Below are 19144 nucleotides of genomic sequence, written 5' to 3' on the forward strand. Positions count from 1 at the left end.
CAGGGCCAAATTCCACAGATATAAAATATATAATTTATGCATATAAATGCATATAAATGTGATATATATAATATCTATATGCATACATATGGGAGCAAAATAGAAGATAAATTGAAAGTAGAAAAAACTTCCAGTAATTCCACAAATTACCTGTCCTGTCATTTCAAAAATATTTTAACATATATGTTGAAAGAGTTGTTGGCCCAGACTGGACACTGTAGCCAGAAAAAGCCTCAGCCAGAATCAGGGAGCTCCTGTCTCCCCCGCCCCTAGAGATTTACCTGTAACTCTATCTCCCCCCACCCTTCGGAATCTGCCCCTGGCACCAAACGTGTGCCAATGAAATACCTGTGCATGTCTAATGGCCTTAGGGCACTGCCCTAAGTTTAGGCTACTTATATTCCCCCACGCCACGTGTCCGAGAGAGAGATAGGCAAACTACAACAGCCGGGGTGCCAGTCATCTCTCTCTGTGTTCTCAGAATAAAGGCTTCTTTTTGTTTTATACTTCTCATCTTTTGGAAATACTTTTCATCTTTTGGAAATAATCCTATCATTTGGTGCCATGACTCAATCGGCAGACAATTGACTCCTGGGACACACACCCAGTTGAGTCTCCAGCCGATTCACAAAGTGGATAACATCCTGGCTTAATTCTGTGCTTTTTCTTCTCCTGAGACACATTTCAGTTGCCACCGGCTGCCTCCATGCACCACCAAACAGATTGATTTCAGGTGAGTACACTCTGGGAGACTCGTGGCACTGGGCCAGGCCCCAGTGGACTGTTCTCCCCCGTTTGCGTGGGGCTCTGGCATTTTCACGTCCTTAGGAAGCCCTGAGCAGGGTTTTTTTCTGGGCTAGCCTGTGTCCACACTAAAATCTCTCACATTCTTTGGGTTCTGATAGCCCAAAGCAGAGATTTTTGGACTGCCCACACTGAAATATCCTTCTCTTCCCTTCGAAGCCTCGTACTTTCACTGGCAAAACTGCTACTGACCTCATGGAAACTCCACTCATAAATTTCTCAGTGATGACTAGAATGTATGAGTTTTTGGAACCTTAGCCCCGCTATGTGTTGCCACAGAATCAGTGACGGCTTATTCTCTGGGCCACGTTTTTTTTCTTGCTTGAACCAGTCATTGGAAATATATTTCCTAACTCCCAAAAAACGCCTTTACAATGCTTAATTTCCAATTTACATACTTTAAAAACTAAAAGTACCATAAAAACTAAATTATTAACTTTTTACTGCCAGGAAGTTTGGCCTATGTACCCACTCCTTGGCAAACGTTGGCCCAGGGAAGGAACATTTGATGTCTCCATCCTGCAAACACTGCATGATTTTTGCCGAGCCAGTGACAGGGTGATAGAGCTGCCATACATAGAAGCGTTCTTGGTTCTGAGAACACGTCCGTCTCTCATTAAGTCCTGTAACTCCACGCAAATACTCTTAGCTAGCTCTCCTGCAACCCAATCTGTTTCATCCTGTCCCCAGGATATGCTTGATAATGTTCCTCAGATTTTTTCCCGGCCCCCACCGCCCCCAGCGTATCCCCAAATTGATTTCTCATCCTTATCTCGCTCGCCACCGCCATCCCCTTCCCCCGCCCCTGGTCACTCTGCACCAAATTACCTTTCACTGCACGATCCTCTCTCCCTCCGCCTTCCGTGATACAAGCCTCTCCCAGTAGCTCTGCTCTGCCCTCTGATACCTTCTCGCCACCCACCCACCACATTAGGTCACCCCTTCCGTCAAGCAGTGTGATTTTTCCAACTTGCACCAGGAACAGTCGCCATGCGGCAGCCCTCCGCCATGTGATGGGGCACGGCCATGTTCAGTATGTTGCCACGGTGACAGGGTGCCACCATGTTCAGGCGGTTGCCGGGGCGAAGGGGCGCCGCGGCGAAGGGGCGCCGCCATGTTTAGAGGGGTCACATGATGACAGGGCACAGCCATCGGTCGGTTACCATGGTGACAGGCTGCTGCCATGTTCCTTTGGGTCTCACGGTCAATGGGTGCCCCCTTGTGGCTCCTCTTGTGAACAGCAACAGCCACCTTGTGGTCCACATGACGGTGGCCGACAACAATCCTCTCGCTGCAAGGCACACAGTGCGATGCCATCTACCTGTGTTTCCTCATCCCAGGGTGAGTGGCAGCTGCTCTATAGCCACTCTTCAAATAATTGCTCCCATGCATTACTGGGCAGATAGCTGCCCAATGGCACTCTCCTCCACATTCTTCTCCTCAGGCTCTGCTACTGCTTGGAGAACAAGCTGGCCCCGAGGGACTTGTTAATATCCATGTGCCTTTTTCCCTCTCTGATCTATCCCAGATTACCCATAAATTAGGTAGCTTCTCTGCTGACCCACAAAATAATATCAGGCAATTTGAATTTATTACTAATTGTTATGATTTACATTTTAAAGATGTTTATGTGATTTTAAATACCACCCTTAGCTCACAAGAGCAAAATCAGCTGTGGCAAGCAGCTCGAGAAGAAGCTGACCACAAGCATAGGGCAAATACCACTGACAATGACCCTGGGCCTGTAGCTGTGCCAGACCAAGATCCTAACTGGAACTATCAGAATGGACAAGGTTACACAAAATTACATAAGATGATTGAGTGCCTGATTGTGGGCCTTAATAAGATCACTCACAAGCACACTAATTATAACAAGCTTTTAGAACAGGTCCAGGAGGCTAACGAAAACCCAGCTGTGTTTTTAAATCGGCTTTGGGAAACCTTAATTAAATATACTAATGTAAACCCAGACTCTCATGAAGGGATGATTGTTGTTAACTCTTATTTTATTTCATAGTCTGCTCCTGGTATTCATGCAAAATTACAAAACGTTGAACATGGCCCTCAAACTCCATAAGGGGATCTACTTAAATTAGCCTTCCGTATCTTCAACAATAGAGATAAGATTCAAAAAGAGGAGAAGCAAGCTCAAAAATTAAAGTTTGCTTAATATCAGTCTGACCTCTTAGCAGTGGCACTCGGAGCTCCCAAGACAAAGAATCCACAACAAGGTGTGGCTGCCCGAGTCCTGCCCGGACCATGCATCAAATGCAGCAAACAAGGACACTGGGCAAAAGACTGCCCTAACCCTGGCATTCCTCTTGGGCCCTGCCCAGACTGCAACATTAAAGGGCATTGCAAGAGCGATTGTCCTAAACACCAGTGAGTGGCTAGGCCATCATCTAATCCCTCGCCCTCACAGGAGACTTTGTCAATGCCAGATTCGTCGCTGACTGACCTGCTCGGACTTGCTGTGGAAGATTAATGGGGCTCGGGGCTCACAGCCCCCAATCCGGTAAACTTGTTGGAGCCCTGAGTCTCACTGGAGGTCTCAGGCAAAATAATATCTCTGCTTGTGGATACAGGAGTGACTTATAGTGTACTTCCTGAATTTTCAGGACCCTGTAGTAAGTCCTTGATTTCTATTGTGGGCATTGACGGCCAGCTGAATCAACCTTTGCAGACTGGGCCTATCCCATATAGATTCCAGACTCTTTTCTTTACCCATAGCTTCCTAGTAATCCCAACATGTCCCACACCCCTTTTAGGCAGAGACCTTCTTCAAAAGAATAATTTTTCCTTCACTTTCTCTCTCCCCACAGCCCTAATCCTCCAAACAGCCTCACAATGCATTGCAAAGCCATTCCCCCCTCTTCTTCCTTCTCTGGTTGACCCCATGGTTTGGGACACATCCAATCACACTCTGGCTACACATGCCATGCCTGTTTTAATCCGTCTCAAGGATCCTTCAATTTTCCCTGTGTTCCCCAATACCCCATAGCTCCCCAACATTTAAGGGGACTTAAACCCATAATTAAATGGCTTTTAGACAATGATTTTCTTAAACCTACCCATTCACCCCACAATTCTCCCATTCTCCCGGTACTCAAGCCTAATGGGTCCTATCGCCTGGTACAGGACCTTAGAGTAATTAACAGTTCTGTTACCCCAACTCACCCAGTGGAGCCAAATCCTTATACCATGTTCTCTCATATCCCTCCCTCCACTACTCACTTTACAGTTATAGATCTTAAAGATGCCTTCTTCACTATCCCCCTACACCCTGATTGCCAGAACCTCTTTGTGTTTACATGGACTGACCCAGACACTCTCAGGTCTCAACAACTTACTTGGACAGTGCTCCCCCAGGGGTTCAGAGATAGTCCCCACTTCTTTAGTCAGGCTCTCACTACTGACCTCACAGAACTTGATCTCAAACCTACTGTTCTTCTTCAATACATAGATGACCACCTATTATGTTCTCCATCCCATATGTTAGCCATACACCACTCAGCCAGTCTTCTTAATTTTCTTTCTAGTCATGGATACAGGGTGTCTCTTGCTAAAGCCCAGATAGCCTCCCCAAAAGTCAAATACCTAGGTCTTGCTCTCACCCCCACCACTCACTCCATCACCTCAGATCATAAGGCAATTCTTCGTGATCTGCAGGTGCCCACAACTAAACAGCAGGTTACATCTTTCCTAGGTTTAGCTAATTTCTTTTGTCTCTAGATTCCTAACTTTGCAGCCCTAGCTCAACCTCTCTACAAGGCTGCTAAGGGTGCCTTATCAGAACCCCTGGACCCTACTAAGCCCATACATGCCTCCTTTCAAAAATTAAAAGAGGCTCTCCTAAAAGCTCTAGCTCTTACCCTTCCTGATCCCACCCAAACTTTCATCCTATACACTACTTGTCAGGGCCTCAATGCTATAGCTGTACTAAGACACAAAGAGGGACCTTCTTTTCAAGCAGTAGCTTACTTGTCAAAACAGTTAGATCACACAGTAAAAGGATGGGCTCCTTGTCTCTGAGCTCTTGCAGCTGCAGCCCTCCTGACACAGGAAGCTAAAAAGTTTACATTAGGACAATCTATTACAGTACACTCACCTCATCACCTACGTGACCTTAGCTCACATAAGGTGCTCCCTGCCCTCATGACCCCTTCTCACCTTCAACAGGTACACTTAGCTCTCTCTCAAGACCCTTGCATCTCTATTGCAACTAGTGGTCCTTTTAATATAACCACCTTACTTCCCACCTCAGAGGGCCATCCTCATCATGACTGTATAGAGTTTTTACAGATGACTCCCACCCCTTTCCCTCACATCAGTAGCACACCTCTCTCCTTGGCCTTTGATACATGGTTCATAGATGGCAGTTCAACAAACACAGATAACCAAAAAAGGGCAGGAAACGCAATAGTTAACCAGTCAAAAGTTATAGAGGCAAATCCACTGCCACCTGGGACCTCTTCCCAGAGGGCAGAACTTATTGCCCTTACAAGGGCTCTTACACTAGCAAAAGACAAGATTATAAATATATACACTGACTCAAAGTATACATTTAGCATTTTACACTCTTATGCCTCTATCTGGCAAGAATGGGGATTTATTACCACTCAGGGAACCCCCATCATTAATGCTCCCCTTATCATTAAACTTCTAGGGGCAGCCCAACTTCCAAAGCAGGTAGCAGTTATTCATTGTAGAGGACACCAAAACTCTACCTATTGCTCAAGGCAATGCCTTTGCAGATTCACAAGCCAAGTTAGCTGCACAAGGGCCCTGCCCTTCTCATCTTCTCCCATTAGTCCCAAGCAGTCTACCTCAGCCCAATTATTCACCAGAGCAGTTACAGCTACTTCATAAACCAGGTTACACACAAAACACTCAGGGATGGATTTTTCAGGGATCTAAACTTGTTCTCCCACATCAACAGGCCTCAGACATCATCACTGACTTACACAACTGTTTTAATATAGGATCACAGGCCCTACACAAACTCTTAGCCCCAATAGTCACACACCCTTCTCTAAAAGCTATCATTCTTAAGATTACTCACACCTGTGATCTCTATGCCAGGACCTCTCCTCAGGGACGTATGGCACCCCCTTCTTTTCCTACCCATCAGTTTCGGGGACACACCCCTGGTCAAGACTGGCAGATAGATTTTACACACATGCCCTGCCACAAGACTCTCAAATATCGTCTCACCTTTGTTTGTACCTTTTCAGGATGGATAGAAGCCTTTCCCACAACCAGGGAAACTGCTGATGTAGTTACCAAAATCATATTATAAGAAATCATTCCAAGGTTTGGTCTACCTCAGAGTATTCAGTCAGATAATGGTCCTGCCTTTATTTCTCAGATCACTCAACAGGTATCCTCGAGCTTACACATCACCTGGCACCTACACATCCCATACCATCCATAATCCTCAGGAAAAGTAGAAAAGGCAAATGGCCTCATAAAGACACACCTTACAAAACTCACTTTAGAACTACACCAACCTTGGCCTCAACTTTTGCCCTTAGCCTTACCCAAGCTCAGGGCACTTCCCCGGGCTCCTACTTTCTTAAGTCCTTTTGAACTTATGTATGGCAGGCCATTCTTACTCCACAATCTTCTTACTCCCCAAAATCTCCCTCCCCTGGCTGACTATGTCCCAGTCCTCTCCTTCCTCCGACACCTGTTGCAACAACATGCTGATCTCTGCCTTCCACAACCCTCTGGAGAGGCCAAACCAGATCCTCCCATATCCCCAGGAGATCTAATTTATCTCAAATGTTCTAAATCTGCAGGACTACAACCAAGATGCTGTGGCCCCTACCTGGTCTACTTGGCTACCCCTATAGTGGTCAGAGTTGCTGGACTCCCATCCTGGTTTCACATCACTCAGGCTAAGGGGTGCCCTCCCAGCCCTAAATCTGATCATTCTGAGTGGTCATCTCATCTTCTGTCGCTCACCCATCTCCCTTTCACGAAGGCCTCACAGCCACAGTTAACAGGCTAAGTCATGTTTTGTTATCCAATTTGGTTCCTAATTTCTTACGTTCTATTAATGATCATTTTTACAGCAGGACTCTTGACAGTCTTTCCTAGAGGCTCCCACATCATGCGTAAGATCATCTTCATAATGTTCTGTGATAACTGTCGTGGTTCTTTTTACCCTCAGCTGTCTGGTTAAACGTGACATCCCTGAAAGCCTAAGCCCTCACCTTCCCTATACTGGTACAGCCACCGCATCCCCTACTTCCCCTATTTTTTCCAGTTCAACTCCTAGGCCAGAGACAAGTTTTACACAATTACCCTCCTAACTTTTATGCTTTCAGATGGGGGAGTAATCACCTCTCATAATTTCACTCCTTCTAACCTCACACTTATTTTTCAGAATTCTACCTCACCGTGATAATGATCCTACTTCAACATCATCCTGATAAAATAACATGTCTAAATCAAAAGCACCTTTCCCTCTACCTCATCTGGGTCCTTAAATATGACAGTGCCATGTCTCCTCATAACATCATGTCTCTTTGTTTTTTTCCAGTCTAACATACGTGCATTCACCAGTGAAGTTGTCCTGGCTAAAACACCTGGCATCAGCATCTACCTGGGCATCAACCGTCATCCCGTCGACTACCCTAGGTTCCAGTACAGCGCCCCCTGCCAGCAGAAAGTAGTTAAAAAAGAAATCTTCACCCCTTTTCATAATAATCATAAGACGGGATATGAAAGGGTTGTTGGCCCAGATCGGACACTGTAGCCAGAAAAAGCCTCAGCCAGAATCAGGGAGCTCCAGTCTCCCCCACCCCTGGAGATTTACCTGTAACTCTATATCCCCTCACCATTTGGAATCTGCCCCTGGCACCAAACGTGTGCCAATGAAATACCTGTGCATGTCTAATGGCCTTAGGGCACTGCCCTAAGCTTAGGCTACTTATATTCCCCCACGCCACGTGTCCGAGAGAGAGACAGCCAAACTTCGGCAGCTGGGGTGCCAGTCATCTCTCTCTGTGTTCTCAGAATAAAGGCTTCTTTTTGTTTTATACTTCTCTGTTGGGAGCCGCGGCCGACACCGGTCGCCTTACTTGGCGGACGTAGGGCCTGTGGGTGGGAGCGGAGCCTGAGCTAGATTGCCCCTCCCATCGAGTGAGTCAAGTTGGCGCCTGCTTCCTGCCCCCTGATTGCGCTGGCGACTTAAACAACCCGCTCTGTAAGATAGTCTGCCTAGCAACAGCTGATGTTAGCCAGTCAGCCCGCATCGCGCGCTTTGAACTGATTGGCTACTGTTGCCCTATAAAAGTGAATGCCTCTCCCGCCACAGAGAAGCACAGAGAAAGCACAGAGAGAGATAGAGAAAGTCCACCGGCGAAAAAGGGCTGGTGGCAGAGAGGAGGCCTCTCGGGGCCCACGCGGAGACAAATAAAGGCAAGGTTGCACACCGTCAAAATCTGTCGCGTGTTCTTCCTGCAGGCCGGGAGCGACACCGACACTTCTCATCTTTTGGAAATACTTTTCATCTTTTGGAAATAATCCTATCATATTTCATTTATACTACTAATTTTTGTTTGTTGAACAGAAAGTTTTATCTTTTTATTTTTTTATTTCTTTTTTGACTATGACTTTCACTTTGAGTAACATTTTGGTCATTCTTTTAAGACCCTCACACACTGTGTATATACTACTATTACTCTATAATTATTTTTATTAAGTTTTGGTTTATATTTTCATAGAAGTAAAAAGAATTTTTATATTTACTTTATTAATATCTACTGCCTCTCATGGATAGCAAGAGCATTTTACTTCTTACCACATTTGCTTTTGCTTCCTCATATCAAGGTAGCGAATGCACTACGAAATGTAAATGCGGTGACAGTATTTTCAATGAATACATACTATTTTTCCTGTCATGTGAGCTGAGGTTAAAGTCATTTTTTTCTCCTGTTGGGATAACAGAAAGCCCAATAAACATTGGGAGGCTTGGAAAGACAGCAAATATTTCCTCATAAAGTAAATATCTTCATAAGTCTCAAAGATCTTTAAAAAATGTACAATGTTCAGTCAACATGGTGACCACCAGAGCTTTGATTCATACAGTCAATGAGTGCTTATTCAGGACTTGTTACTTATCTCAGGCAACTATTAGACAGTGTAAGTAAGTGCACCAGACTTGACAAATGGTCATTCTTTGAGCAGTAGTTGTGAGCGAGCTGATCTGGTCTAGAGGTTCTTCAAGAAACCAGATCTTGAATCTGTTAAATCAGATACAATAGATCAGAGTCAAAGTTCACTGAATTTGGTTGTCACCCACAAACAGTCTCTGTTTTATGTTTTTCTGACCACCGGCTTTCAGTTGTGATCTCTCCCAAACTCTGGGAATGGAGGACACACTGTGAAAAGGTTAGTGCATTTGAACTAAATGTATACATAGTTATTAAGATCTGAAGCAAGGTATAGGGAGAAAACAAACTGAAATCCAAGAAAAAAGGTGATAAATTGTCTGGGGGTGGATATTCAATTGGTGGATAGGAACTTGTTTATTTCATGAACAATATGATAGGATACAGGTTTTGTAGTGTGACCTTGTATCCTTTTTGTGTGACACTGATTGTAGTGTCCTATTCAGTCCCCATTTAATATGTGGGTCTTCTACTTTTTTTTCTTTTCTTGTAATTTTGACTTTAGTTGTTTCTTTCTTTGCCAGCACAGTTGAGTGTGGAACTTTTCAAATGGACCATTACCTTCCTGTGAGTAGGCCGTCCTTAAACCAAGACTTCATCTCCAATTTTGGCACCAAAATAAGATGTAAATATTCTTACCTCCAAACTGTGATGCATCTCTTTTCTCTGAGCACACATACTCTATGCTTAGTTGTATACTTACATTTCTACATGATTTCTACCTAATAAACTTTTGTCCTGTCTCTTGCTGGTATTTTTTGAATTTTTTCATGATACGAATCAGCAAACCTGCAGATCTATGTGGGTTGGGTGAGCTAGGTTCCTTCATTCAGCCTCAGGAACCTCCTGGGACCCTGTCTAGTAACAAATGTTAATCCCTCTTAACATCCTCATCACATCCCATAAGCCTCACCTCTTAAAGAGTGCCGTATAATTCAGTATCATGGAACCCAAAACTACAGTAAATGAACCTGTGGACCACACAAATTAAAACATAACTAACCACAGTCCTCTATCCAAGACTTCTTTCCATTGCAAAATACAGACAATACAATTTGTTTTGCATAATTGTAGTCAGAACAATATTTATATGTAATATAAGAAATAATTATAAAATAACATACAAATCATACAGTTATTTTTATAACTATTCACTCAGCAAACATACAAATGTAACATAGAAAAATAGTCCAAAAAGATTTGAGATCAAAGTTGTTTCACATTGCACTAAGATTTAATACATTTGAAGATGCTTGTCTGTGTATCAATGTCTGCAAAAGCATGGGAATAATTTTTCATAAGATTTAGGGTATGCACTGTATGGGAAGTAGTCAACCCTGAGTCTGAAACACCTGTGCAAAACAGGCAATGCCCTCTAGAATATAGCTAAGTGTAACTACCATGAACAGAGGGATCCTCAAAGTGCAAGATGTGTCCTTTCCATCACTAAGTGTATCTCAAAAAGAATAACCAGCTCTACTCTGAGTGGGTCTGTTATTTGACAACATAGGATTAAATACATGATATGGTACCCTCTCATTCTATGATGTAAAATCTGATGCCCAGTCTTAAAAACCATTCCAGTATATTATATACCAAAAATTCCTATTTTTGCTGTTTCAGGCAGCAACCAGAGAATTCAACATTTGAATTTTGTCCTTTTCCTTGTATGAAGACGCTCTTTCAGAGAATGAAATGCTTTATTTATGAACCATGCACTGAGAAGAAGAAGCTTTTCCAGGTTGAGATACTGCAAAATGACGATCTGCATCCTGAGTTTGTACAAGCTGAATCTGTTCCCACATTTTTAGTCACTTCACAGCCAAGACTCAGCACAGAGGCATCAAAGTCAGTGGACCTCGTGAGAATCTACTGAAGTCTTTTCCTTCGACTCTGTGGGAAGTGTAAGGAACACATGAGTCTCCTTGTAGTACCAATGCTGACAAAATTATAAGTAACTGAAAAATTTATAAATTTTTTTATAATTAAATAATATATTTAAAAATTTATAAATTATAAATTTTCATCTACCAGAGGTGTGTATTTTTCATAAGAGGTTTACTGTCATATAGGGGAAAACTAGCAAAAAAAGAAAAAAAAGTTTAAGCTATACATCTTACGATGTCAGGAATTGGCTCCATCCAATCCGATGACAGGGGAGAAGTACACCGTAGCTTCAGAAGGACATTTAAAATTCTCTGCTTTGCTCTCTGCAGGCTCCAGCTAACTCAGTGGTACATTCCCAGCTGAGAGTAACCCTTCACTGACTCAAATGCCTGTCTTTCTGAATGGAAACTCAGAGACACAACCAAAATAATGCTTTGCTACTTCATTTAATCCTAATAATGTCAACTTTATATCTTAACTTTTTTTATTTTAAATGGGTAAAACTAAGAAACATAAAACTAATCAAAACAAACCAGTGTAAGTGACACAGGACTTTAAAACAACACAAATCAACAATAGTTACCATAATGGCTCTTGCTGTGCTCAAAATAGCTTCAGATATCCTCAGACATATACGAAATCAAACAGAACAGACCAGAAATGAATCAATAAAACAAAACAATGAAGACAATAAAGGGCTTCAAATCTTAGCAATAGTAAACCTAAAATGGCTACCATATCTCCTTTGAAGGTGGTAGACATTTTTAATTTTCTTGCTTTGAAGACCTGTATCATTTTCATGGCATTGTTGGGTTGAGTTTTGTGATTTTTTAAAATTTATTTTGTTACATCTGGTGGCAAGAGCAGCTATTTCAAAGATAGCAAGCTATATTTTGATATCTAAATAAATTTTGATATCTCACACCACAATGATTATATTTCTCTGATTAGTACACATTTATAGTACTTAATACCTAAGTTCTTTGTGAAGAACTGTTACCTACACATAATGCATCTTAATTTGTTTTTTTTATAATTTTCAATCTCTTGTCTTCCTCCTCACTTCACTTCTTGATCTATTCTGTTTTTTGTAGATGTTTGTAGCACATAATGTTTACACTTTTTATGTTGACTAGGTACATTTACATAACACATCTTAGTTCTGTTTTTCATCTCCTTTCACTCCTCCTCCCTTCATCTTTTGATCATCTTCCCATTTGAGAAAGATCTATCTTCCTTTTTAATATTGCCTATTTTATTTTATTAGTTATGCCTTGAGTTTCTCATATAAAAGGAACTATTATTTGGGCAAGGGCATCTAATTTACTTCATATGATCTATAGCATGTCCATTTTCCTACAATTGTCTCATTTGTCTTCCATTATGGCAGGGTAGTACTCAATTGTAAGCAGATATCCCATTTTTCTTAACATTTGGACATGTAGATTGTTTTAAGACCTATTATATATTGTGCTGCTATAACCATGGATAACTATGACTCACTCTAATATGATGTCATTAACTATTTTAGGAAGATACCCAGAAAGGGAATAGCTGGGGCAAATGGAATTTCTAATTTCATTTTTTTTGAGGGATCTATGTACTTATTTCTATAATGGTTATAATAGTTTAGATTCCCATCAATGATCCAGAAAGACTTTTTCTGACAACTACCTTGATACAAAAAAAAAAAAACACTCCACATCTTAAGTATACAGTCTGTGTGTCATTTGGATGATGTATTTGGAACAATCTTTGAAAGCAGTAAACATATATATTAAACTTTTAATTAATATGATCTCAAGTGCATATTATATTCTTAAAAGATTCCATGGACTGCAAATTAATCAATAGGAAAGGGAAGAAATGTAGCTTCTACATGATCAGCTGGCTAAGTTGAAGCTAATGTTCTCTTTAGGCAAAAGAATGTGACTGATTCTGGCTGAGGTGCTGATGATCTCAGAATAGCACTGTGGGTCAGAAATGCCTCCTACTGATGGCTGCAACAGAGGCTTAATGAAGAGCCTGTGAAGTTCCAGGGCCAGAACCTGAGATAGCCTCAGCTGAGGCCATGGCACTCAAAAAAAAATTATATCTTCCTGGAAGTAAAGATGTCATTCTTGCATACATCAAGTTTGCATTATACTTCTAAATGGAGGGTCTCTGCCTGAAGTAGAAGTGCTCTGTTTCTGCTTTTAGCCATGCCTGCCAAGTTTCTCTTCCCTAGCACTCTCTGAGAACCACAGCACATTCTTGTTTGGTGCCAATAAAAACCTTGAGCTCCTGTACTCATGGCTCTTTACTCCACTTAGAGCATTGGTCATCTGAGAGCCCCTTCAACTTCAGATCCTTCTCTTTTTTTCTTTCTTTTCAGCCATGTGCCATATTGCCAGGTGAGACATTGACAACCTCTGCAGGTTGTCTTTCTTGTCAGACATGTGCCAGTTTTCCAGGTGGCACATTGACAACCTCTGCAGGGTTTTGGGATGCTTTCACTTTCCATCTGACTGAGTCTAACATGAGGATATTTTCAAGTTGTCGTCAGTCAATCCTAGAAATTTCATTCATGTGTAAAAATGGAGAAGACCTGGGACTTATATTTACTAGAGGACTATTCAAACATAGGAACAAAAAGGAGGAAACATATATGATTAGAAAACTTTAGCTCATTTGCAAATGAATCAAATTTAAACATCTTTCAACACACTGACTCATCATTTCAGGAAACCATAAATCAACTGTTATCAGGAAGTTGAGCTCTGACAAACTGCTATTAAACCACAACTTTAAACTATATTTACTGGTCTGAAAAACACAGATAACACCTACATCATAAGTACACATGGAAGAGAATGTAATAACATTTGGAAATAATATAGCACACCACTTGCCAAAGAATAGACACCAAGGCCATTTTATTTATTATTACAATGACTGAGGCTCCCTTACCTCAAAGGAGTTATGTGATGAAATTGAAACACAACAAAAATTAGCATATAAAAACATGGCCTTGTTCAACAGGAATCAAGATTTGCTATATTAACGTGTATCATTTCTGGGGATTTAGCTCAGCAGCATAAGTGCCTGCCTGGCAAATGTGGGATCATAATTTTGAACCCCAGTACCAACCAAACAAAACAAAAAAGCCACATGTATCATTTACTCTGTCATTTGAGGTGAGGTTTAAAGCATGTATCAACCTGTTTCAAATGAATACTATAAAGAGTGGAAGGGACTAGAATATTTCATGAAACAAATTTTATAATATATCCAAAATTGCTTAAAAAAATAGTATAATTTTTTATAACATGAGTACTTACAGAGTTTCAATTCAATCCACAAGCACTCATCAAACTTGTTATTTGTCTAATGCAGACAGAAGCCAGTGTTGTTCAGTAGATTTCAAAAATAGTCCCTTCTTGAACAATGGTTTTGAGCATCTGACATCCCTACCAACTAGGCCTGGAATCTAAAAAAACATAATTGATCAGAATCTTTTTAAAATTCTCAACATTTCTTTACCAGCACAAACAGTATCTGGTATATATTTTCTTGACTTTTGTTGTTTACCTGTAACCTCTCCCATAATCTAGGAATGGAGAGTTCACAAGGAAATTGTCAATGCACTTTAACTCACTTCACAGGTCTCATTACAACCTGGAGCAGGATACAGGGAGAAAGCAAACTGAAAGGAAAGCAAAGACGAAAAGCCTTTAATTTGGGGTGCATCTTCAGATTGTATTCTAAGAATTTGTCATTGGAGCTTAATTTGCTGTGATACTGTTTCTACACCATGTATTTGCTAAGCAGTTAATATTTAAATAGTGAAGGAATTCCTGTAACTCAGTAGCAAAACCACCCAAATAATCCATTTGAAAATGAGCAAGCAACTCCAATATACTTTCATTGTGTTTATTACAAGACAAACATCATAAGAACTAAAAAAATATAGAGATCAAATAGAAACTTGAGTCACTTCAATCCAGTCACCCATTGATTTGGATTAGAGATACCACCCTTTTTTAGCTTTCATATTAATTGGTATGGCTGGTTCACATAAATAGAAATAGAGAAACAATTTAGTTTCCTTACACTTAAATTCAATAAAAGACAAATCATATTTGGACTAAACCTCAACAGATGAAAAATGCGTGTAAATGTAAAAAACCCACATTACTACAGTTAAATAAAGACCATTTCTTATTAATAAAACTATTACTAACAGTACATCCATTCTTTCAAATTCAGTCTTATCAATATCAGTGCAGCCTTCTATCAAGATTTCACAGTTTGGAGAGTATAATTTAAAGCAAGCAATATTTGGAAAGAGGAATAATAATGCTCCAATTTGAAAAATCCAAAAACACACAACTGAGAGTTGTCAGACACAGAATGAAATATATTAAGCAGCTCGGCTAGAGTTAGGATATAGTTTCTTTCCCAATGATATGTGCAGTGAAAGCATGGTCTCCAGTGTGCTGATACTGAGGTAGTGGGAACTTAGGAGGTGAGGAAGGCTTAGAAGAACTTAGATCAATAGTGATTGAAGGGGATTGGATATTTCTTTGGAGCCCTGATTCATTCTTATTTTCTTGTTTTTTATTTTTCTTTTTCTGATTCATTTTTACAAGATGATTGTTTCTTAAAACCTGGGTGTGGTCCTGTCCAGTTCTATGCCTTGCCATTTGAAATGAGATCCATTATTCACAGACATTCTCTTTCCATTGCAGTCTGATATGAAATGATGCAGCCAGTAAAGGGTGGAGAAGGAGCTTTTAGGCATGTGCATAATGCAGTTTGGAATTGCAGCTTCCCAAACTATGGGATAAATAAACAGCTCTTCTTCAGAAGCAGCCTGCCTTGTTATGTTAACGGAAAACTGACTCTCACTGCCAGTTTTAATGTCACATTGCAAAATTTAGCAACATTCCACATATTGCTGTACTAATTAGGGCAAGTTAAAGTCTATGAAGATGAATCCCAGTTGCTTAATAAAAGAGCGATTGATTTATTTATGGCTCCTGTACAAATTGGTAGGATTAAATCCCCCTGCACCACAGACATTCTTTGAGACTCAGGACACTTTCATCTTTGGCCTGATCAAATGTTATGTCACTCATATTGTTAATATGTAACTTTCATTGATCCAAAATATTCCATCCAAAAGTGTTTGACATTTCACCATCACTGTCACACTCTGAGCTAGGTAGCTGGAGGGAATGTCATTTTGCAAACTGCACTTCTCAGGCTGAGGCTCACATGGCAGTGCCAAGATAATAGGCCATGAGACACAGCTGATCACTTTTTAATTGAATTCAAAGACAAAATTTTCATTTCATGACTCAGAGACCGAAAAGCTCCACATTTATCATAGGAAATTGTTAGCTTAAACATAGTTTAAAAAACAGGTGACAAGGTGCTATTGTGTTAACAAAGTTACTCAATATCAAGCAAGTGTATATATATCGCAGTGAGGCACACAAAGTAAACCTCATTTTCACTGAGAGAAATGTATTGACCACAAGACTCAAAAAATGCATTGCCTTATTTCAGAAAAACAAGCTTAAATATTGCATGGTGTCTTTTACAGGAGAAACATGTGTCTGGAGGTCAAATAGAAGATAAATAGCAAATATATAGAAGGTCCAATAATTCCACAAATTGTCTATTCTGTTGTTTAAAAAATATTTAAGATATATATATAACAAATTTGTTTCGTTTATATGACTAGTTTCCTTTTGTTAGTTTCAAAGAAAGTTTTATTTGTTTATTTCTAGAATTTTTACTTTGGTGACACATTGGCCATTATTTTAAGACCCCATATTCTGAATAAACCATTGCTTTTCTCTCATTATTTTGTTACAAAATTTTGTTTTATGTTTTCATATAAGTAAAAAGTGCTTTTAAAAATTGCTTTATTAATATCTACCTGTGTTGCATTAAAATAAAACTTTAAAATGTACTAGAAAAGAACTGAGTACCATTTGCATAATAGTTACAAGTGAGACATGTTTCTGATAATGTTCTGAGCTTATTAAAATGAAAACAACAGCTGGCAAATAGATAAACAAATAAGAGCAACCACTTGATAAATATTGAATTCTTAAAAGTAATTATTTACTTATTTTTGCTTTCTCTTTCTCTTTTTCTTTTCTTCCTTTTATTTTTTATTTTTATTTTTTTTTCGTACCCAGAATTGAAAGCAGGCTCTTGCATTTGCCAGGCAGGTTCTTGTATTAAAAATACTTACTATAATAGATGTCATACTAAATTCTTAACATTTAAGTGTTTCAAACATTCACTTTTCCCACCATAGCTCTATTGAAGTATCTGCTTCTTGCTTCCAGCTACCTGCTCCACTCTAGGCTTTGCTATGATTACGAGGGCCCAGGTGGTCACAATATAAAGCCATTAAGGAACTTAATGTAAATTAATTTTAACTCACTCTTTGATCACTTCAGGAAATCTTTAAATCGATGACTTAAGTATAACTGCTAAAAGATAAAGAAAAAATCTGCTCACTTCATTATAATTAACCGTAAGCTGCTTATCCTGGGATGTTTTATTCTCTGTGTTCCAGAGCTCAGGCAGCACTGATAGAGTCCAGCAGGGCTCTGTCCACAGCCCTTACCAGTCAGCCTGAGGCTGCTGCTACTGTGAATTAAAAGTCAGGGGTGCACGCTTGTGAGGCCCCAGTTGTGTCTGGCTGTCACCAGCCTGCTCTCACTGGCAAAGTCTGAGATTCTCCAGATCTAAAGCCAGACACAGAACCCAGGGCATCAGACACAGGCAACTGACAATCCTGTCCTTCCCTCAATTGCTAGTTTGCACAAGAAATCAAGTCAAGCTGAAGAAAAATTTGCATGATAGGAATACACACAAAAAATGAACATACCTATTCCAGCACACTAAGCAAAGTTCTCAGTTGACTCTCATCCCCTCCTGTTTCTCTTTCTACTTGTTTGTCTCTCCTTATATTAACCAAAATAGAAAGAGAAAGTAGAGAAAGAAGAAAAAAAAATCCCTGAAAGTTAAATGTACCACACATGTGTTGCTAAAATTGAAAGCAAATTATTACCCAATTTTACTGATTGCTAGCATAGGCATGTCTGAAATATTTGACCAAGTTTGAGTGTGGATGTTTGCAGCAGAGATGAGAAGTCAGAAAGCCCACAGATACTGCATGGTGCTATTCCAGTCAATGCATCGTGTGCTAGCTTTTGTCCTGCTTGTGTTGGAAGACTTCCACAGTATCAATTCCAAAACTGAATATCTACTTCTAAAGTTGTTTGAGTCAAACAGCATGAAAAATCCTTATTTTGAACAGGAGTAGAATTATCAACTAAGAGTTTTCTCTCATTTGTCTTATTTCTAAGTTTTTGATTACCTGCCTGAGTACTTGGCCTATTCATTCAGTTGCCTATACTAGCAATTGTCTAACATCCAACAATGTAGCTCGTAGTTTTGCCCATAGCTCACAGATAAGCCAGAGGTAAATAAGCAGTGACAGAATAGAGCCAGCTATTATCACAGAAGTGTCTGGCTTGATTAGGGGATTTCTGTCTTGGTCCACTGATGCATGGAAATGATCAAGGAAGTGATTACATGATACAGTGAGTCCAGCTAGCCTGCATGGGGTGGGCCAAGGTGAAGTTTACAAGATATATAAACTGACCATGACATTGGAATTTGAATGGAAATATAGAAAACTTTTTATAATAATGATATTAAAAGATATAAAAAGAGTTTTGAAACCCAAGTATGGTGACACACATCTATATTCCTAATTCTTAAGAGGCTAAGGCAGGAGGATCTCAGATTTACAGGCAATCAGGACACTACAGCAAGACTCTGTCTCAAAAACAACCCAAAAAGAGTTTTTCTAAACAGAACACAATCATGCCCTGAAATGAAAGGAATGAACTAAAAATATCATTTGTGACTCAGTTTGTATGCAGTATAATCTGAGTCTTGGTGAAACTTCACAAAGTGAACCTAACTTTCACTGAGAGCAATGTGTGGATCACAACATTCAAAACAAAGTATGGTCTTATTTCAGAATATGAAGGTTAAATATTGCATGGTGTCTCTTTCAAGAGAAATTTTGTATATAGATATTATATGTAAACAAATATATATTTATAAAATATATAAAAATATAAAAATATATTGCATATAAATATATGTGATATATATAATATCTATATGCATACATATGGGAGCAAAATAGAAGATAAATAGAAAGTAGAAAAAAGTTCCAATAATACCACAAA

General features: G+C 39.9%; 1 long non-coding RNA gene across 2 annotated transcripts; it reads right to left on the bottom strand.

Annotated features, from left to right (window-relative positions):
• Nucleotides 1-10196: 10196 nt before the first annotated feature.
• LOC106025519 (uncharacterized) lies at nucleotides 10197-17874 on the bottom strand. 2 transcript variants are annotated; one of them, XR_010048926.1, is made up of 4 exons: nucleotides 17767-17846; nucleotides 14442-14556; nucleotides 14192-14340; nucleotides 10197-10877 (listed from the first exon to the last, which is right to left on the bottom strand). It is a non-coding gene; the product is annotated as an uncharacterized LOC106025519 (long non-coding RNA). The 2 variants fall into 2 exon arrangements; XR_001199098.2 differs by lacking the exon at nucleotides 14442-14556 and having other exon boundaries at nucleotides 17767-17874.
• Nucleotides 17875-19144: the final 1270 nt, after the last annotated feature.

The sequence above is a fragment of the Cavia porcellus genome, unplaced genomic scaffold (assembly GCF_034190915.1).
Source record: "Cavia porcellus strain 051 isolate PalLab524CR breed Dunkin Hartley unplaced genomic scaffold, mCavPor4.1 scaffold_1, whole genome shotgun sequence".
Taxonomy (NCBI): Eukaryota; Metazoa; Chordata; class Mammalia; order Rodentia; family Caviidae; genus Cavia; species Cavia porcellus.